Source organism: Cupressus sempervirens, chromosome 5, assembly GCF_028749045.1.
Source record: "Cupressus sempervirens isolate cs-2001-9-10 chromosome 5, ASM2874904v1, whole genome shotgun sequence".
Classification (NCBI taxonomy): domain Eukaryota; kingdom Viridiplantae; phylum Streptophyta; class Pinopsida; order Cupressales; family Cupressaceae; genus Cupressus; species Cupressus sempervirens.
The window spans coordinates 1038290617-1038314272 of NC_143122.1; positions in this window are offsets into that span (position 1 = coordinate 1038290617).

The following is a 23656-nucleotide window of genomic DNA, read 5'->3' on the forward strand; positions in this document are numbered from 1 at the left end:
ATATGAAAGATTTTGGTTCTACTTGTACATGGCTTGAGCAACATAACTTAATAGAGTATTTTTTTGGCCGCACCCCTTCTGAAAGCATGCTTTGTGAGTGGATTTCCAAGGTCTGGGCTCCCTAGGGTGTTTGCCTTAAGGGCATTCAAAGTCTCACCAAGGGTTTCTTGTGATTCATTTTGGTAACCCTAGCTATACCGAATATGTATTCATCCATGGCCCTTGGTCTGTTAGGTCTCCCCTCTTGGTTTTCTAGCATTGGCCCAAAGACTTTACCATCTTAGATGACCATAAGCTTAAAGTCCCAGTTTGGGTTGAATTTAAGGGGTTCCCTATTTTGTGCTCGTCCTTTTTGCAAGCTATTGTGCAAATTGTCGACAAGGTGATATGCCTTGAGCTTGATAAGTTTTACAATGATCATCCCCAAGATATGGTTTGTGTGGAGATTGACCGCTCTCGGGACCTCAAGGAAACAATGGATATCTAGATTGGTTCTACGACATTCACCTAGAAGGTGCTTTACATGAACCTCTCGAACACCTTCTATTGATGCCAATCTACTAATCACAAGATTAGGGATTTTCCCTTGCTCGAGCACAATAAGAAACCAACCAAGGAGGCTAAGCCTACCGAGGCTACAAAATAAGATGAATGGACTAATGTCATTAAGAAGGGAAAAAGAAATACCGCTTCTAAATAAGGTTTCTCCATTGCAAGTCAACCCTCTCAGGATAATGGTCGGGCCACCTCTAGTGTGGTGTCACCTATTTCTCTAGTTCCTTTTCTCCTACCACTACCTCCTTCAAGAAATGCTTCTCATAGGATGGCTAATTTTTTTGATATAGATTCTTAGCCCCTCTGTGTCCATGCACCATAAGCGGGTTCAATGATTTCTACATAGTCTCTTTGTTGTTTACACAACCCAAATGGTCAAAGTGAGCATGCTAATGGTGGGGAGAAAAGGACTTTCATCTCCACTAGAGATCCCTCTATCAACCCTTCCACCATGTTTTGCATAATACTTTTACTTCTCTTAGTGATGAGGAAGGCATGCAAGACTTTTTGTGATGATTTTTCTTATCCTGGAATATGCGGGGGTTAATAGACCTCCCTCAAAAATATTCTATTTGTGGTACCAGGCATTGACTTGGTCACCTAGATTTTCTTTTCCTTTAAGAAGTCAATTTTTTGGGGCTTCTTTTGAACTCAACTTTGCATGTTTTTTGGCCAAATAGTGCCATATTTTCTTTTGAACATGAAGCTAGATGAGGTGGTGTTGTTACTCTTCTTTCACCTCATTTAATTTCTTTAGTTATTTCACATGGTTTTTGATCCCATGAAGAGAATTGTGTGGGTTCTGTTATCTTTTCAGAATTGTTCTTTTGGTATTGTCAATGTCTATACACCCAATTATGGAGTGGATCATTCTCAGTTGTAGAACTAGATGGCAGATCATCTACCACCGACCACTTGGGTCTTATGTGGGGATTTTAACATAGTTGAGTTGGCATTAGAAAAAAATTGAGTTATTTCCTTTTCACTGGACGGCTGGTAAAAGAGAAGCTTGGTTTTTATATGCATAATAAATTGGGCCTATTTGATCCCAATGCTAACCACCGCTATCTTGGTGGAGTTTTCCATACTTTGTTCAATTTTTGAGCTGACTCTGACATGGTTTTTAAAAGGCTTGATAGTGTCCTGATCAGGGCACAATATTTTTTCTCTTTCTCTAAGGATACAAAATTATGTGTCACTCCCTTGTTGGATGAGACTTTGTTTGACCACTTTCCCATCTACTTTTCCATTATTTGACTAATAACTTAGCCCTGTACTTGCAACACATAATTTTTTCTTAATACTTTTCTTTTGGCTCACATCCCCACCTCTTCTCATATCTTACTTATCTAGAATATTGAACCTTGATCCCACACTCATCTTGAGTGGATTCAATAGGGAAATGACACCATCACCCATAGTGCGAGGTTTCTTTGCATTTACAATAGACAACTAGCCAAGTATAACTATAGATCCTATGAGGCTACCACCAAAGATCTCTATACTGCTTCTGGAAATGAACCCCTTTGATACAGAATTGTAAACCTGTCTTGCCAACCTCCATCACTAGGAACAAGTTGTAGATAGCTAGGTCACTTGGGGAGATCATATTAAGGCCTACCTTCACTGGTTGGAGGTTGGCAATCAAGCTTCCAAGGAATTTTTCCAAGTTCTATGAGGACATCATTCCCCTATTAGTACTAAGAGAATAAAGAAAGGTCAAAAAATTTGTGTGAGCTTCTTGATATTCTCTAGGATTGTTTTCACCATTATGAGAAGGTTTTCACTACACTGTGCAATTTCTCTACATGAGAGAAAGCTTTTCAGATGTGCATCTTTGTTACTCCTAACAAGATTGCACTTGAGGAACATGCTTTTTGTGAGAAAATTCTTATGCTTGTATACCTTAAGGAGGTTATGTTTTCCATGGTGGATGATAAAGTGCTTGTGTGCAATGGTTTCCCCTATGAATTTTACAAAACTTTTTGGGATGCCATAGGCCCTGACTTGCATAAAGTCTATCTTGAAGCTTTTCATACTCAAACTTTAAGGAGCATAATTAACAAAGGCAATGTAAAATTCATACCTAAACCTAGAGACCCAAAGGACATCTGTAGCTAGTGGTCCATTACTCTTTTAAATTTCTCCTACAAAATCATTGCTAAATCCCTCTCCCTAAAGATTTGACATCTTCTTTCGTAGACTGTGCATTTTGAGAAGACTCACTTGATCAAGTCTAGATATATTATCGATAATACCATTGCGGTATGGGAAGGTATGGATTGGACCCTTAAATCTAAACAATAGACCATGTTCCTCAAAATTGACTTTTCCAAAGCCCACAATCGTATTGAGTGGCCTTTCATTGTGGCTATGCTTTAGGCATTGGGGTTTGGTCCAATTTTTTAAAATATGTTCAAATGATTTTTGGGGATGACTCTATGTGCTTTACCATTAATGGGCAGAAATATGAGCCCTTTGGGATCTAGAAATCTATTGTCCAAGGGTTCCCTCTCACACTTTCTCTCTATGTGCTGGTTGTTGAGGGGTTTGGTTATTTACTTGCCAATGCAATTTCTGTTGGTCAGGTGCATGGCATTGCTCTTCCAAATTCATCAGAGCAACTAGTTAATGGATACTTTACTGGTGATTCCTTTTTGATGGTTATTAAGGAGGAGGAAAACATTTACAATGCCTTGTAGTGCTTGGATACTTTATGTGTGGCCTCTAACTCGGCCATCTAGTGCCACAAGACTCTTTGCTATAGACAATCTTTCCTTTGAGGGCCGCCTTGGCTTGACTAGTATCAATGGAAATAGATTCAATATGGCAAAGTGTTTCAATATCTTGGCATACCCTATGCCTTTCAAGCCTCCCCCATGGAGCTCTATTATTTTTTCCTTGCAAGGATAGAGAAGAAGTTGGAATACTAGATTATCAAACCTCTTTCCTTAGTTGTCAAATTCTAGATTTTCTCCAAAGTATTGGAAGCCATTCATGTTTACTATCCTTCCTATTGGGAAGCTTTGAAGGCCTCCTACCTCAAGCTTGAGTGTTTTTTGCATGATTTCCTTTGGGCTATATATGCCTCTCATCATGGCTTTCACAGAGTGGTTTGGGACTTCTCCTCTCTACCTAAGGAGTCTAGTGGACTTGGCTCTCTAGACCCAAAAGAAGAGTGTTGCCCTTTGTGAAAAATGGGTCAATTGTGCTCTCACTGGTAATGAGGCTTTGAAAATTCTCTTGTGACATTGTATTTTCTTTAGGCTTCCTAGTCAACTGACCTTCTTGGAAGGGGATTGGATCTCAAATCCTTTTGGTCACTCCTAAGTTAGTATAAATCTAAGGCACCTAATTACTAAGAGAATTTGGATGACTTGGGAAGCCATCAAGCCTTGCCTTCATTTGGATGGGGATGAGTTCAGAGATGACCTATCTATGAACCAACGTAACTTATGGTGGTTTACCTTTTTTACTATGTAAGGAATCTCTTTAGTCAAAGTTCACAGAGCCATTACGATGCATTTTTTCAAATGTGGCATCAGAACTCCCAAAGACTTATTTTCTAGAGTCACCATGAACCTACACTATTGGGAAGATATGAAGGTGCAGTTATACCTAGCCTATCAAGATCGATAGATATTTGATCTTCTAGTTTCTACAGTGCCCCCACATATGTTGCACAATCTTGGTAATCAATTAGTCAAACCTTGGTGGATGGATTGGAAATGGTACCCTACCACACCCATGATGAGCTATAAGCCTAAGCTGGGTTATTAGTGGTTGGTCTCCCACCTGCCTATTATGGATGTATTCAACCAATGTTGGCATTTGCATTCTTCTTAGAAGACTTGGAGACTTAGATTCACCTCTGTTTGGGAAGCCATCACTGAGCCAAATATTGTGCACTTTGCATGGTGCATCCTCTTTAAGGGGTTTCCTTTTGGCCCTTGTCTTTAGAATTTTGGTGTCCTAGACCCTGGTTACCCATTTAGTGGACACCTAGAAACTTTTTTTCATATTTTCTAGTTTTGTAGATATGCTCAATAGTATTGGCACTTGATTCATGACTTCTTCAAGAATTTCTACCCATAAGCCTTTTCTTGGCATATAATTTTTCTTGGGGATTTGTCTAGGCTCCCATAACAATACTCTTAGATTTGGCATGGTTTCAAATTTGAAAATTTGTTCAATCTTTGGAAGGATAGAAATTTTGTCTTATTTTCTCATAGCTTTCTTGATACAAATGTTTCTATGTACACCAAGTCTTATATATGTAACAATGTAATAATGCAAATTTAAGTACATACTGACAAGATGGCTCTGAAGGTGGCCCAACTTCAAGATCTTTTGGCTCACTAGTGGAATGTGCCATGTATAGTTCCCAAGGTGCCACCTAATATTACATTAGAAGACCGTACACCTCCTGATGGTTTTTAGTGGGGCCACAACTCTTCTTCTTGCCACTCTCACACCCCCAGGTCACATCCTCCTCCACGCTCTCCCAATGGTGATTTTTAAGCTGTTAGTGCTTGGTGTCTCCTCGCTCGAGGAATGGTTTTGGTTGGTCCTTAGCTGCTCCTACTACTACTTGGCCCTCCTCTAGCAAGGATCCCAAGTGGTCTTTTCCATAGTTGGACTTGTCTATTTCTCCTACGAAGGAGAAGGAAGATAAATAAAAAGAAAAAAAATGATGATGATTCTGATAGGCGGGCTCCTCCTGAACCATCCACTAACCCCATTGATGTTTAGGGTTCTAATGATTGTGATCCTCCTCCCTTAAATGACATTTCTCTTGTAGCCTGAGGGAATATATATATATATATGTATGTATGTTTAGTTAATTTTCTAGCCTTTGGCTAATTGAATTCTCATGGGGTGATCATTGTATCCTTGACCCCTTTTTTGTGAACATGTAACTTAATAGTTTTATTAATAGAAAGGGACTATTCACCAAAAAAAGAGATCCTATAGCAAACTGTCTACAAACACAATTATTACTAATTCCAAATCTACAATTGAATTGAAATTTGATGAGTAAAATCCTTGAATATTGATATTTTTCATTCATATCCATTACAACTATTCAATATTTTTGAAGGATTGATGATTAATAGAAGATATTGATTTTATAATCTTATTTTTAAGAATTGAAAGAAGATATAAATATAAATAAAATTTATCGGAATTGCCAAAGCTAATTCGTATGAGGATATTTTAGTTTTCCTTGTAATTCAATTTTATGATGCTTTTCATAAACAAAAACGAATGCTATCTTTTACTTTGGTTCTTGATAATAGATCAAATCAAAGTTTTAGTTAAAAAATAAAGACATTAAATAAGGTCCTTTAACGTTGATCACCAAATACTAGTTAAATGTCTTTTAATTTTCTTTTTACATGTTTAAAAACACCAATTTTAATAGGCTTTAATTTTACTCTGCCAAATTAATAATTATAAGAGGCATGATAAATGTTGTCTTTGATTGAAAATAGTTCCTTTGTTAAAGGAAGAAACTTTTTTTCATTAACTTTAGTTGATGTTGATCACTCCAAATTAGTTTATCAAATAATCTCATGGAACCAATAAAACTTTTTGTTCTCTCTTCTATATAAAGAAAATTAGATACATTTAATTGATAAACATATTAACTACCATGTCTTCTCACAAATTGTTACATTCAATCTAAAATAAATAAATTATATTTAGGTTTTGAATGAATTAATATTGAGGATGAATTGAAATTATCATAAATTCTTGTAGTTGTTTCTATTTGTAAATAATGTTCTAATGGATGACATGAAGTGCCTCAACTTCTTATAGCAACAGTGACATCATATTAATGAAGAAACCACATAAAAAAAAAATCTACAAGAACTAAAGCATTCATCAATTGGTCTGAATGTAACATCATCAAGCATATCATAAGCATATCATATCATCCTTTTTTACATTAATGAAAAATATGCCAAAAGTCAACAAAACTCATAAAAGGATTAGATCTAATGCATCAAAGTAAGTTCTATAAAATAAAAAATGAGGAATTAAACTCACCTTGATGGTCAATAAGATGAGTGAATTTAAATTTGAAAATCGATTGTCAAACTCTTAGAAATTGGAATAGAGCCATAGTCAAGATCCTGAAACTTAGATTTGTAGATCCCATGAATATGGAGGCCTCTGGTAAAGGATGAATTGTAGGGCCTATGTAAAATTTGGGTCAAGGAAGACCAAGATTCAGGTTGAGGTTGACCTTAACCTAATTTGCACAAAAAAATGAAATCCAACAAGTTTGACAGAAACCTAAAACCGTACTTTTGCAATTTTGAATTTCTTTCTCTGAAAACCTATAGATCTAATCTATACGCATGATAAATGGATTTTTTTTTTTTTTTTGAGGGGTGGGGGGGAGTGGAGGGAGGAGAGATTTTCTTGGTCAATCACCTTGAAATGAGAATAGGTGTAAAAGCAAGACGAATATAAATATTTACCTTACCAAATCTCTATGGATAGATATGGATTCTCTATCCACAAATATATATGAGTTCTTGTATGTAGATTGATAATGTAGGATGTATCCACAAATACAACAGATCTACAAGTGCCAAATCATAGATCCATGGATGTAAATTTGTTCTTGAATGATTGAAGGGTGACTACTTGTGCAATGTTGATGAATGTAGCTATCTTTCCTTGATGAAAAAATCCGCTATCTTATGTGAAGAAAGAAGAAAGATATTGAGAAGGAAATACATGATTGATGAAATGAAATGAGGGACTTCAATGAATCCATTCTTTCTTAGCTTGAACTCACTGAATGCACCTTGAAAGCTTTCTCACAAATGACGACTCAAATAAAAGTAGGATCAATCACAGAAAGGATGGATACCTTGCATGTGTAATAGATAAATAGCTTGCATATAGAATGGATGATCAAATTAAGTGAGTAAGGCTATTTCATAGAAATTATGGGCATTAAAATTGAAAGGGTCAACTACACTGGGCAAGAAATAAATGATGAAATCCATAATGGGCTTAGGATTCGGAGGTAAAATATCTTGGGTTAAGAGAGACCTTGACCTCAACCTTAGGTTAAGGTCAACCTCGACCTCAACCTAGGAGATCTCTTGCATCAAAATTCTCTCAAAGATTTTTGGGATTGATAAAGAAAAAAAAAAAAAAAGGCAGAAATTCATAAAAAAGATAATAGATTGGACATAAATACATCCATGTTCTAGGAGATTACTAAAATGAGGGCCAAAAGGTCTTACAAAGTAAGTGTTCACTTTTTAAGATGACACATAATGAAAAATACTTGAATATTGATATGGTTGAAGAAAAGACAACCTTAAAAAGGAATGATACATGAAATATTGTAACATTGTCTAAAGGATACAAAATTGGTGGTTGCAAATAAATGTTAAAAAAACTGTTGGTTTAGATGGAAGCATTGAGAAATATAAAGAAAGGTTTCGGGCTATTTTTGACATTTTTGAGATTTTTTGACTATTTTTGATAATTTTTAAATTATTTTGAATGTTTTTGATAATTTTAAAATGTTTTTGACAATTTTTGACAAGTTTTTGTATGTTTTTGATAATTTTGTATAATTTTTGAATGTGTTTGACAATTTTTGATACTTTTGAAATGTTTTTGACAATTTGTGTCAATTTTTTAATGTTTTTGACAATTTTTGATTTGGTGGAAGAAAAAGGAGGATGTGAGTGAGATTTTTTGGAATATGGAAATAACCAGTGCCTTGTTGGAGCACATAAAGAGCCAGGGAGACCAAAAATGGGCTAAAAAGGCTAAAAGTGGACTCAGAGAGCTATATTTGAGACAATGGAGGCAAAAAGGATTGTTGGGGATTCCAAACAGATTTTATGAAGGCTTAAATGGATGTTAGAAACTATTGGTTGTGGCAGATATTTGAGATGTGCATTGATTTTCCTGTAATTCATGTCTGTGATATGTTAGAACATAATCATACTCCACATTTCCTCTGAAGGACATGTCTTCCTTTTTTTGTTATTTTGCTAGCTGTCTCCATTGCTGTGAACTATGTATGAAGCTAAGAAACCACTAAATTATAACCCACAAGTATTTCCCAATTGCATATGTCTGAAATAAACTTATCTATGCTAGGTAGCAAGGCAAGATGGAGTGAAAGGGCCACAAACAAGAAAAATTTATCTCAAAGAGGGTTTTTTGGGCCATGCCCTATTGTAGGTCCACATTGAAATACTTGTGTTTTTTAGGGAAGTCCAAAGGTGTTATCTCTCCCTCTTTTTAAAACCAAAGGTGATATGTCTCAATCCTTTTGTACCTAATTTTTAAAAACATTTTCTAGTGTTTTTGGATTTTTTGGTTATTTGATGTTTTTGATTTTTTCAGTAATGAGGTGTTCCTCAAAGCTTTAGATGTAAAATCACTTGATATGGATACTATTGATGGGTTTTGCTAGTTCTTCTCCATCACAATCTGAAAGTCTATAAGTACCGATCCTAAAGGATTCTATGTTAATGTAAGGACCAATCCAACCGACCTCCCATTTTCCTTTCTTCTCTCTACCTGCCTGATTCTTAGGTTTTTCTTGGAGAACTAAGTCTCCAATTTGAAAGACATGGGGTTTTACCTTTTTGTTGTAGTGTTTGGACAACCTATTCTGATACACTTTGAGATGCTCATGCTGTGTACATTGATGTTCTCCTAAGAGTTCTAGCTACTCTAGATGAGCCACTCTACAATCTTCATCTGATAGGATATCATAGAGGGTAACTCTCAAAGATGGGATCTCAACCTCTAACATAAGAATGACCTTACTTCCATAGACCAAGGAGAAAGGAGTGGCACCCATAGGTGTTCAAATACTTGTCCTATAGGCCCATAAGGCATGGTTGAGCTATAAGTGCCAATCTTTACTAGTATCATTGACTGGTCGCTTGAAAATATTGATGATGTTCTTGTTGGTGGCCTCTGCTTGGCCATTTCCTTGGAGATAATAGATTGACGATGAATGGTGTATAATGTGAAAATTCTCACATAACTTGTCAAATATTTGATTTTTAAAATACAAAATGTTATCTACTACTATGTGTCATGCCCTACCCAAAGATCCTCGAAACAAGGATTCAATACAAGCCAAGATTTTATATTTTCTTTTTTCAAGTATGAATGCACATGACAACATCATACAAGGATCACATAGATTGCAATTGAAGACTTCGTCACAATCCTGACAACCAACGAATCTCCGAATGCCACTACCAACTAGACACACGTAAACAAAGGCCAACAACGACCATGCACATGATGAGAGCTCAAATAAATGACCACTCATCAAGAAAACACCATGCTGGGGTATAAATATAGAATCCTGAAATTTGGCTAAGTCTGAAATCCTAAAGCCCTAAAATTTCCTAGAATCTTTATCATATCTCGAAGAGGTCTGAAAGCTATCTCAAAAGACTCGAAACATATATTAAAATATATGTTAAGTATAAGGAATAATTAAACAATATATTTTAAACCCCTAAGAAAGACTATTTTGAACTGGAAAGGTGTGAAATCCAATAAGGTGTCCAAAACCAACTTTCAAAAATTCATTGGCAAGGCCTAACTACTCCCTATTTCTTTCATGAGGAAGTGCACTAGTCTTGAATTTCATACAAGACTTTGCATCACTACACACAAGGATGTGCATGACTCCACACGAGGATTCACACCAAACTGCATGAGTCTTTGCTTCCTTGTGCAAGGAAGTACATTCTTGTGTGAGGAACTGCCTTCCTATGCGAGAAAACACAACACAACAAAAGGGAAAGACTAAAAAACATAAAAACATAGAAGCCTCCACACCGCGGACTACCAAATTCACGTAAATTGAGGAACAAACACTTGAGTGCTAAAACAACAAGATACCATGAAACTAGAAAGAGGAGCATTTATCCATCTAAACCACAATAGTAAAGAATGTACTGAAAGCAACATCATAGTAAATAGAAGTAACATCACAATGTACAAAAATATCAAAACTAGGTACGCGGTTCCTCCCAACCATCAATAGCATCATAAGACCATCATGGATCCTAGCCATTCCCCGTGCATAACATCCCAAGCCACCGATCAAATCATCGATACTATCATAATAGGGATGTCACTACTAAAACATGCTACAATATAAGCATAAGGAAATCTAACATGCTAGTAGTAAAGCATAAGATAATCCTACAAGTAGATAACATCACCTATCACATGCTAATCATCATAATAAGGAAATGTGTCAATAAATAGCATCATCTAAACATGATATACAATCATTCCGATGAAAGCATAAATCACAAGAAAGCATACTTTGAAATCTCAAAGTACTAAGAGAAAAACATCTAGCAATGGTTGCACTGGGATAAAAGATCGTCTTTGTGGACCAATCTCTAGTAGTGGTATAGGTAGCTACGTCTCTTAACCATGCGGCACCCATAGGTCCACACCCACCATGCTAATGGAGATAATGATCCAACTATAAACACACACAAAGAAAACATCCATGGCTAATACACATGCCAGGCAGTATGATGACTGAATCCAAGACATAGATAATGCATAAACTACAAGTCCTGGTTAGACAACTCAATAGGATACTAAGTAGGGGCTGACATCATGGAGATTCACTTGGCATTGACAAGCCCAAGCTCAGATTGTGTGTTTCAACTCCTCAATGGAGGACCCTGCACATACATTTTATTATCTTAAGTTTTATTACTAGTCACACATTTTCTTTAGTTATCACTTGATTAAAACTTCCTTTGCCAGTCCTATGGGACAAGGTCACTAGGCTGCGAGATAGAAGCCCCCTCCATATGCTACCCTACCCTACCCATGCTTGTCCTATGACAAGTACCCATGGGCATGCATATTCTCAACCCAACCCCAATGATCATAACTTTTGCAAGTACCACAGAATATCGAGCCTTGCAAGTCACCCAACAAATGTATGTGCACGTACTCATGTGTAGCACACCACCATCATGAAGATCATAACACAAGCGCTACATGAGAACACAAGAAAAATATCACTCAACTGAAAACAACTCAGGTCGACGGATTCTCTAGGAATCCCCAAATAACCAATAAAACCATACATCATGAAATCACTCAATCGGCCTCAATCCAGGAGTATGGATTCTATATGAATCCCAATGATGCAACAAGACCAAACATCATGAAATCAATCAACCAACCTCATTCTAGGAGCATGGATTCTACACAAATCCTAGTGTCCATGAAACAAAAACAAAGGTCCAAAAGAAACCATAATATCAGGTACAAAATTACTCAATTGGACACAAAGTTGGGAGGATGGATGTGACACACATCCCAATGCAACCAAAAAAGTGCAACAATGGTCTAACTGATATCCAAATGAATAATCTAGGTCCATGACCCAAATCATACCTAGAAAACATGAGAAAACATGGTGGCACAAAAAATGAGGTAAAACCCTAAATTTTGGAAAACTTCAAAATTAAAACCCATTTGGCCTTTGGGTACAAAACCCTCAAAAATTCAAAAATAATTAAGTTCAGATACTGTATGCAAAAATAGGTAGCATAAGGGTACAAAACCCCAAATCGTCATCCTAAAAAATAGGGAAATGCTCATACCTAACCAATCGGGCAGAACTAGCAAACAGAAGTGGAGGGGAACACTAGTTCTCAGCCTCCTAACAAATGGCTACAAAAAATGGAAGCTAAAACAAAGCAGAAACAACAAAATGGGAGATCCCTACCTCATAGCCAAAAGGGAAAAATGGCAATCTGAACCATAAAATAAAACTCCTGCAGAAGTAGCTAAAAATCGTGGCAATCCAAGGTCTCCCTGAGCTGGATCCAACGAGCCCAAGCTCGTGAGAGTCTCGCCCTTAGCTCCCACAACAAACAAAACAGTAAATCCTCATGAAGAGGATTTTGGGTTTTACTCTCCAACTTTCTAATTCAAAAGTGAAAAGTGAGGAATTAAATTCCTTTTTAGATACTTATTCACTTTTTGAGTGAATAATTGATTAGGGCAAATAACTAGCCAACCTAGTTAAACCCTGAATCAACCCAAAAAAAAATAGGCTATTCCTAGCAATAGGAATTCATCTATGGCAAGGTTGCCACAAATTAAAATAAATCAATTAAAATCCTGAAAATCTGTAAACACAGAAATTTCCTTAACAAATTTTGCTATAATGCAAACCTCTAAATATATAGACACGCTTACTAGTCAAATCACATAATGTAAATAAGTTTAGATTTAATAATCACCAAATGGTTTAATTAAACAATTAAAATAAGGATACGTTGACCATACAAGGATGACATTGGTAAAATATGAATGGCTGAATCACTAACTCCATGTGCCATTGCCAGGGATATAAATTGTGCACACTAAACAACACGATCAAGTGCAATTATATATAATAACATAGCCAAAGCAATAAATGCATTAAATCACTTAATTAACCATTTATTAAATTATACTAAAATAATCTATTTACATCAGTCACATTCACCTAAAGCATAACAATGCAGGAATGAAGTAAATAACCATAGCATTAAATCCACCACATAACATAATCAGAGATATGTCCAAATATCGGATAACCATATATCATCATAAAACACACTGTCATCTCAAAAAGGCATCATCATGCAATATGATCAACTGAACAACATAGTAGTCTAATATCTATGCTACTAAAACCAAAGTGTAACATTTGACATTAAGGTCATCTGAAATGTAAAACATAACATGAGTAACAAGTATCTCTCGGATCAAAATATAGCAAGGTAAATATTCGCAACACAAATTCAATGAATCCTACATGGACAATCCAATTCTAATTATTTAAGCATTTATTAATGGTTGTTAAAACAACATGAAAAGGCACTTAAAATACATAAGCAAACATAGTCATAAACATGACTAACCATTACTATAGGAACGTAGTCTAATGTAGCACGATAATAGTACACAATGCAATCTCTGCACACATGTTAGGGTAATTAGGGAACAACATCATGACACCACATTGATCCTAGTAACCACTGGCACAAACCTCAGTGAACCATAAATCACATCATAATATTGTAAATTAGCCATAAGCATAATCAAAGCAACTGATATAGAACATAAATCCAATCACCTCAATGGTGTAGACCACTCATGGTCATGATCATGATCCATCACAACAAAGACCAACAAGTTTGCATCAATCAGGATGACTTATAGAAGTCAAATGGGAGAGGAGCTATAGGATGGCATGAGGTATGCCAAATTGACAAATTATAGGTTTAGTATGAATGACAAGATTTGTTTTCTAGTAGAGTCTGTGAGTGGTGTCATTTTGACCCACTTGGTAAAATATTTAGTTGCGTGATGATCCATTTATGTCTACTAGAGGAAGGTGGATGGATTACATTGATCAAATCAAAACTCCACTGATAAAAATTCCATGGTGTGGCCAAAGGTTTGAGTTCTTGTGCTCGTGCATGAATAAGATTGCCATGGATTTGACATTTTTTGCAAGTTTTTACATAGTCAATAGAATTTTTTTCCATGGTTGGCTAGAAATAGCCCATTTTGAGAATATTCTTTGATAATGTGAATCCACTAGAATGTGACCCAAAAATACCAGCATGAACCTCTCAGAGAGAAACTCTAGACTTATCCTTTTCAAGATACCTAAATAAAGTACTGTCGAGACCTTTCCTATATGTCATATCAACCACTAGAGTGTAATGCTAGGTCTGTCGGAGGAAGTTTCTTTTTTTGTTTTGTGAGAGGTTAGAAGCAATAATGTTATCATGAAGATAGGTGGAAATGGAGTCATACCAAGGGGATTCTAGGGTGTTTAAATGGAAAATATTTTGGGATTTAGGTTGAATAAATGCGGGTTGAACCACTCCTTCCACTAAGAACTCATACCATTCATGCTGATCTGGGAGCTGAAGTAAGGAGGCCAAGGTGGCCATGGCATCTGCTGCCCTATTCTCGTCTCTAGGAATTTATTCAAAAGTAATATGACTGAAGAATGCCTTAAGTGCACCAACCATATGTTTGTAAGGTAACAATTTATCATCTTTGGTTTGATAAATGTCTATAACTTGATTGATGACCAATTGAGAATCCCCATAGACTTCAAAAACTATTAACTTCCACTATAATGCTAGCTTGAGATCCAAAAACAATGCTTCATATTCCACCATATTGTTTGTGGATAGGAATAGCAGTTTGTAAGACTTGGAGATGGTGACACCTAGAGGTGTGATGAACAATATGTTGGCACCTAGACCATGGTGTGTGTCAGAAACATCAAAGTAAAACTTCCATGTGATCAATTTTGTCTGGAGAATGTGCATGTCTAAAAAATCCACTAGGATAGGGTTGGAGCTTTTGATGGGTGCATCTACCAATTGATCTACAATGGCTTGTAATTTTATAGCTTTCTTATCAATGTACTCAATGTCAAACTCACTCAGGATCATTACCCATTTGGGCAATCTACCTATTAATGTTGTCTTGCTAAGAAGATATTTGAGAGGGTCAATTTTTGATATGAGCTAACGTTTGTGTGTTAGAAGATAATGACATAGTTTTTGTGAAGCAAAAACTATGGCCAAGAAAGCTTTCTCAATAAAAGTGTAATTTAGCTCATAGTTGACCAGGGCATGACTAGTGTAATAAATAAATCTTTCTTTGCCTTGATCATTTTTTTGTGCCAAGAAGGATCCTATTGATTTGTCTATCAAAGAGATATAGAGGAACAAAGGTTTGTGCCATATTAGAGGTACCAACATAGGTGGATTCATCAGATAATTTTTAAGAAGATTGAAGGTCATCTGATATTGACCATCCCATTTGAAAATTATATCCTTATGGAGGAGATGAGTGAAAGGCACACACTTTTCTGCTAGCTGGGATATGAAGCAGTGAATTGACTAAAGTCTCCCCTAGAGGGAGCGTAGTTGGCTCAAGTCTTTAGGAGGTGGCATGTTGATAATGGCTTTTGCCTTCTCAGCATCAACCTTGATTCCTTTGGCTGAGACAATATACCCTAAGAGCTTTCTAAATTTCATGCCAAAGGTACATTTCTTAGGGTTTAACCTAACTTTGAAAGTTTCTAAGCGAGTGAATATCTTATGTAGATAGGAAGATGATCCTCATGAGTATGAGATTTGACAAGAAGGTCATCTACATAATCTTCCATAAAAGTGTGCATCATGTCATGGAAAATGGTGGTCATGACCTACTGATAGGTAGCCCCTGCATTCTTGAGCCCAAAATGCATGACATTCCAATAGAACATGCCCCATGCACAAGTAAATGCTATCTTTTCTTCATCCTTTAATGCTATTATGATTTGATTATATCTTGAAAAATCATCCATAAGAGAAAACATGGAATGTCCCACTGTTAAGTCCACAATTGTGTTAATATTTGGAAGGGGGATATTATCTTTAGGATGCACATTATTGACATGATGGAAGTCAATACAGATCCATATGCTGCCATCTTTCTTTGAGATAGGTACAATATTTGATATCCATGATGCATAGGACAATGGTCTAATGAAGTTGGTAATAAGCAATTTCTTCAATTCTGTTTTGACCAATAATACTATGTGAGGATGCATTTTCCTGAGTTTTTATTTAACAAGCTTGGCATCTAGAGAAATGTTGAGATGGTTGAGGATTAGATTTGGATCTAACCTTAACATGTCAGTGTAGGATCATGCAAAATTTATTTTCCTTTCTTTGAAGAAGTGGATGAATTCACTTCTTTCCTCTGTAGTTAAGGACTATGCCAAATGAATTATCTCGGGGGCTTGTTTTGTGCCATTGTTAACTTTATCTGTATGTTCAATCAAAATAGATGACTTTTCCTCTAAATTTTTGGTAAGGTATCAAACATCTCATCCATGGGTGCCACAGCTGGGTCTTCACCATTGCATACGTCATTTCTATTTGTTTTAATTTTTTTCTCAAGACCATCCAGTAGGTAGTTTGGGTCATTGGTTCTCTTACATGTTAGACCCTTTCATGTATGATAGAGATGATTCATATAAGACCCATCCATATGTGTTTCTTCTATTCTTTGCAAGTGAGATGGTTCAACAACATTAAGGTATATGAAAACATCTTAGTCAATGTCAAAATTTGGGATGTTATGAGGTTTGGTTGTGTCCCAACTAATAAGCTCGGGATGGATTAAGGATAATGACTCATAGGATGGATGGGTTTTAGTGGGGTTTAAAGACATGACCTCATTTGATGACGCGTATGCCATATTGGTTAGATATATGACATGTGCCTCTTCTAAAGTGTCTAGGAAAGTAGAGCTTGTGAGTTGCTCATAATACTCATCTTTGACCTCTACTAGGAAGAAGTTTGGAAATAAGGTTTGAAACTAGAACCCAACATTAGGTTCATCATCCTCAAGTGATGTGATGTTACGTTTCTGTTATGTGTTATTTTCTAAACCATTCTGCTATGTAGTGACTCTTGATGGTGTAATAAGGCCTGATTAAGAAGTGGACCCTTGTGCTATAGAATTTTTGGGTGCTAAAATGTGAACAAAATCACACTCTTTATCATGAATAGATTCTTTAGATAATGAGTCAAATTCCCACTTGGTGGAATTGTCATTGTCTTCGTCATTAGGGGCATCGATGGACCACTCTCTTGCATGATGTGAATTAGGAAAGGATAGATTCACATTCTTAGTATCAGTTTTTTTCTAGTTGTTGAAATCCTTTTCTTTGGGTACCCACACCAAGGTGGAGGAGGAGGAATCACCATGTTTGAAATGGGATCTAGAAATGGATTTTTCATTTTCTTGGTTTAGATATCCTACCCCTATTTTTTATTTGTTTGATCTAAACTATGATGCTAGGGGTTCAAAAATACCTTTACCTTTCCCTAAAGGACTGTCACCTGTGTAACCCATCTTCTTCATTAGATCAAAGCCTTTGCCAAAGAGGTGAGGGTAAATGTCAATATTTTGTATCTGCTCACTTGTTTGCTCTATAGAACTTGAAGACACACTACTTTCTTTAACAAAATGATCATGATAAGGTCTAGCGATTGAGGATGGTTTTCCATGAGATCCTAGAGATATGGGAGGATCAAACAATGAAATAGAATACTCACCTACTTCTCTTCATTGTAACTTACACTTATGATCATACTGTTTCATCAAGAAATCCATTTTCTCATAATGTGACTATCTAGATTCTTTTGATGATTCTGGTGAAGGAGTGGAAGAGCTAGAACAACCTACTTTCTCTTTGCCCTTAGTCGATGTGGATAAGAAATTATTGTCTTGACCTATAGAAGTTGACATTTCTACTAATGTGGATTGACTAACAACAGTTGTTGGAGTGTTGATCTCTTCCCTGTTGTGAGGTATGAGGGAGTTACATTACTATGTATAGTTTTGATCCACTGGTATCATCACCTCTTTTCTCATTTAAGGAAATTTCAGATATTGATGGTAGGTTCAGGGGAAAAATTCCATGTCTTGAATCCATGGTCTACCTAATAAGATGTTGTATTTCAACTTCACATGCAAACTATTTCTTTTACTACAGGACCAACCCTTATTGGTAGAATGACCATGGCTTTAGAAGATCTAATGTAGTACATCTTAGAAACCAAAAAAAAGGATCCTTTTATATCCTTTTATCATCAATTTAATAATTTCATTATATAGAGGCATCTTACGAGGTAAAACATAACATGTTTTAAAACAAAAACACCAACCTTTCTCCATTTGCATATCCTGATTTCTATATCTAATTCCATTACTCATAACTTCTTTTCTAAATATTTTCTTGAAAAACCCTCCAGTGGAATTGTTTTGCATTAAACCTATTAAAACATATCCAAAGATGAGATCAATCCAATAAACAAATTACAAATTATGTTCTCTGAATAAAGACCCATATTTTCTGTCATATATTAGGATCAAAACTAGTAACCCTACCTAGGGCATCTAATAACTTCCTCAAAATGACTCCAAATGAAATAAAACCAATTTTAAATTTATCAACACAAAAATAGTTAACACCAATCAAAATGACAAGTTCTTAAGAAGCCGATTGATTCAAAATGATCTCTTTTTCTTCTCATTCATTAATCTCTATTTGAAACAACTAATATAATACTTTTATAGTAGTTGTGGTGGTTTAAAACTTTCCAACCATCTTTTAAACCAACCAATTACATTATTTTAACCCTTTTGTATTTTTGACAACATTTTATGAACTTTATACACTTTTTCATTACAAATTTCATATCAACCCAACCTAGACCAAAATTATGACTCAATGAATTCAGATGGATACAAATAGATCCATTCACCTATTAAATAAATATTTTGACATTATTGATCATATTAAGACCTCCTTTAACAAATTTGACAACTTATTACAAATGGCTTCTCTAGCCTTTACATCTTGACTTAAAAGACTAAAATACATTATAAATGGCTCAAACAAATTTAAATATATCACATAAGAAATATTATCCTCCTTGTGTTCTTGTTTCTTAGGTGCCCTTGCACCATAGTTACAACCTTGAAAAGTTTCCAAGTCCCTTGGAAACATGGAATCAATAACTTGCAAGAAAAAATTAGACCAAAAATCTTCATCTTTACCTTCATTTTATTTTACCTCTTCATGCCTTCATCCCCATTATATTTTCCTTTAAGGACACAAGACTGTCCTCAAAGTTACCTTCTTAAATACTCCTATCAGTGGAGCATTAATGGCTGCAAATTCCATGGTGCCTTATCAGTCAGAGATCCACCTTTACCATGCTACTTCAAACTCACCAAAACCAACTCTCCATGTGCCTCACCTAGGAGTCCTTCTCGTTGCCTCTCTCCCTAGTCTATTAGAAATCAATTGATTCAAAATGATCTCTTTTTCTTCTCATTCATTAATCTCTATTTGGAACAACCAATACAATGCTTTTATAGTGGTTGTGGTGGTTCAAAACTTTCCAACCACCTTTTAAACCAGCTCATTACATTTTTGTTAACCCTTTTGCATTTTTGACAACATTTCATGAACTTTATACACTTTTTCATTACAAATTTCATATAAACCCAACCTAGACCAAAATTATGACTCAAATGAATTTAGATGGATGCAAATAGATCCATTCACCTATTAAATAAACATTTTGACATTATTGATCATATTAAGACATCTTTTTACAAATTCTAAAACTTATTACAAATGGCTTCTCTAGCCTTTACATCTTGAATCAAAAGACTCAAATACATTATAAATGGCTCAAATGAATTTAAATATACCACATAAGATATATTATCCTCCTTGTGTTCCTTTTTCTTAGGTACTTTTGCACCATAATTCCAACCTTGAAAAGTTTCCAAGTCCCTTGGAAACATGGAATCAATAACCTACAAGAAAAAATTAGACCAAAAATCTTCATCTTTACCTTCATTTTCTTTTGCCTCTTCATGCCTTCATCACCATCATATTTTCCTTTAAGGACATAGGACTACCCTCAAAATTACCTTCCTAAATGCTCCTATTAATGGAGCATTAATGGCTGCAAATTCCATGATGCCTTATCAACCAGAGATCCACCTTTACCATGCTACTTCAAACTCACCAAAACCAACTCTCCATGTGCCTCACCTAGGAGTCTTCCTCGTTGCCTCTCTCCCTAGTCTATTAGAAATCAATTGATTCAAAATGATCTCTTTTTCTTCTCATTCATTAATCTCTATTTGGAACAACCAATACAATGCTTTTATAGTGGTTGTGGTGGTTTAAAACTTTCCAACCACCTTTTAAACCAACTCATTACATTTCTGCTAACCCTTTTGCATTTTTGACAACATTTTATGAACTTTATACACTTTTGCATTAAAAATTTCATATAAACCCAACCTAGATCAAAATTATGACTCAAATGAATTTAGATGGATACAAATAGATCCATTCACCTATTAAATAAAAATTTTGACATTATTGATCATATTAAGACCTCTTTTTACAAATTCTAAAACTTATTACAAATGGCTTCTCTAGCCTTTACATCTTGAATCAAAAGACTCAAATACATTATAAATGGCTCAAATGAATTTAAATATACCACATAAGATATATTATCCTTCTTGTGTTCTTTTTTCTTAGGTACTTTTGCACCATACTTCCAACCTTGAAAAATTTCCAAGTCCCTTGGAAACATGGAATCAATAACCTACAAGAAAAAATTAGACCAAAAATCTTCATCTTTACCTTCATTTTCTTTTGCCTCTTCATGCCTTCATCACCATCATATTTTCCTTTAAGCACATAAGACTACCCTCAAAATTATTTTCCTAAATATTCCTATTAGTGGAGCATTAATGGCTGCAAATTGCATGGTGCCTTATCAATTAGAGATCTACCTTTACCATGCCGCTTCAAACTCACCAAAACCAACTCTCCATGTGCCTCACCTAGGAGTCCTCCTCATCGTCTCTCTCCCTAGTTTGTTGGCATCCATTGGACCTTCTCATGGCTCTTGATATAACTTCCATATCTATCAACACAACAAAAAAACATCTTCCTTTTTCAACAAGATGGATGAGCACGTGGAACCAAATATTCAAGGTCTTGGTGTGGATTGCCTCCTTTAGCATTCTACCCACACACTCAAGATCTTCGAAATCTGATACCTATTTTCTACAAATAATCATAAACACTAAATAATTAATAGGATCCTTTCATAATTGTTTCAATAAGTTCATTATATAGAGGCTTACGAGGTAAAACACAACATGTTTTAACTCAAAAACATCAACCTTTCTCTATTTGCATATCTTGATTTCTATATCTGATTCCATTGCTCATAACTTTTTTCCTAAATGTCATCTTGAAAAACCCTCAAGTATAATTGTTCCACATTAGACCTATTAAAACAAATCCAAAGCTAAGACCAATCTAATAAACAAATTACACATTATGTTCTCTGAATCAAGACCCATATATTATGTCATAAATCAGGAGCAAAACCAGTAACCCTACTTAGGGCATCTAATAACTTCCTCAAAATGACTCCAAATGAAACAAAACTAATTTCAAATTGATGAAATATAAATATAGTTTCATAAACTATAATTCATTAATTTATCCAATACATAAATCATTTTATAAGATCAAATCTTTGCTTACACCTTTAACAAAGATTCTTAAAAACTAGTCTTTACTCAATACACATAACGTACACAAATCTGAATCAAAAAAACTCAAAATAGTTGGAAATTAAAGAAGGTTAACATGTATTTCAAGTTAATATAAATAGAGTTCCTATTTCATCCAAATGTGTCTATACCAAATATTTCAATCCGACTGTAGTTGGGCATCCTCAAATCTACAAATAACCACTTTTACCAAAACTAGCATAACTTCTTCAAAACTTAACAAAATTGCCCCAAACCAAAAATAGAAAGAATATTATTCATCTTAATATTCAATTGTACATAATATAAATGGGTTCCAGGATGTAAATGGCCATACAAGACCTGGAACCAACACAAAAATAGTTAACACCAATTAAAATGAAGAGTTCTTAAGAAACCAATTGATTCAAAATGGTCTCTTCTTCTTCTCATTCATTAATATCTATTTGGAATGACTAATAAAATGATTTTATAGTGGTTTTGGTGGTTTAAAACTTCCCAACCACCTTTTAAACTAACCCATTACATTCTTTTAACCCTTTTGCATTTTTGACAACATTTCATGAACTTTATGCGCTTTTGCATTAGAAATTTCATATAAACCCAACCTAGACCAAAATTATGACTCAAATGAATTTAAATGGATAAAAATAGATCCATTCACCTATTAAATGAAGATTTTGACATTATTGATCATATTAAAACCTCCTTTTACAATTTTGACAACATATTACAAATGGCTTCTCTAGCCTTTACATCTTGACTCAAAAGACTCAAATACATTATAAATGGCTGAAATTAATTGAAACATATCACATAAGATATATTATCCCCCTTGTGTTATTTTTTCTTAGGTGCTCTTGCACTAGGATCTCTCCTCATCATCATATTCCTTAATTGTGATTTTCTTTTTTAGATCAACATCATCTTTTGTGTACCCTAGGGCTTTTACCAAGCTTAAAGTGCAAATATTTATGTACACTTATTTTTGTGAATAAAGACCTCAATGTGTAATAGATAGTTTTGTGGTTGTATGGTAGACATATCATCTTGGGTTGAAAATGATACACAACCGAGAGTGATAAGGTTACTTACCATATTTTGAAATCTATTAATATCAAGGTTGTTTGGCAGTAAAGATTTAGTGAGGATCTCTTTATGTTTTGGTGATATCTACATCAATTCAAAGATGGAAATGTGGGCTGGAGTCTTCAATGACTGGTTGACTAAACTATATTTGGGTAGAGTAGAACTTGTGGTTGCATGATCTGAACTAGTTATTGGCCCTGGTAGAATGACTTTGGAGGCTTGACCTTGGGTAACAACATTTAATGGCTACTTCTTGTGTTTATCTTTAATTATGATGACATTTATGACATTGTCAAACCTCAAGATCATATTTATCATGTTATCATAATTATGAGTGTAATTGACATTATTGTTGTGATGCATCGCAAGGTAGGAGTATCCCTAAAGGAGATGTCCTAGCCCCCAACAATACAACCACAGAGCAAAAAAAAAACAACAAGAAACAATAACATAAGATCTGATACCAAATCACAACTCTTTATTTATGAAATAACTATTTACATGCAATGTGCCAGGCTGTAAGGCCTTCCCGGTTATGGCCAAAATACAATAGCAATTACAATAATAGTTCTACAAGATCCCTCAAGATCCAATACAAACCCTAGCTATTCTAGATCCACACTCTGGTAGAAACGCCCAAGGAAGATCTCAACTTGTGCTCACAAGCCCACCAAGCAATCTCCTTGTTTTCATGGCCGCATCTACTAGCTCTTCTCCAAATTCACTCTTCTAGATCCTCCACTTCTCCATGATGGATGAATAATGA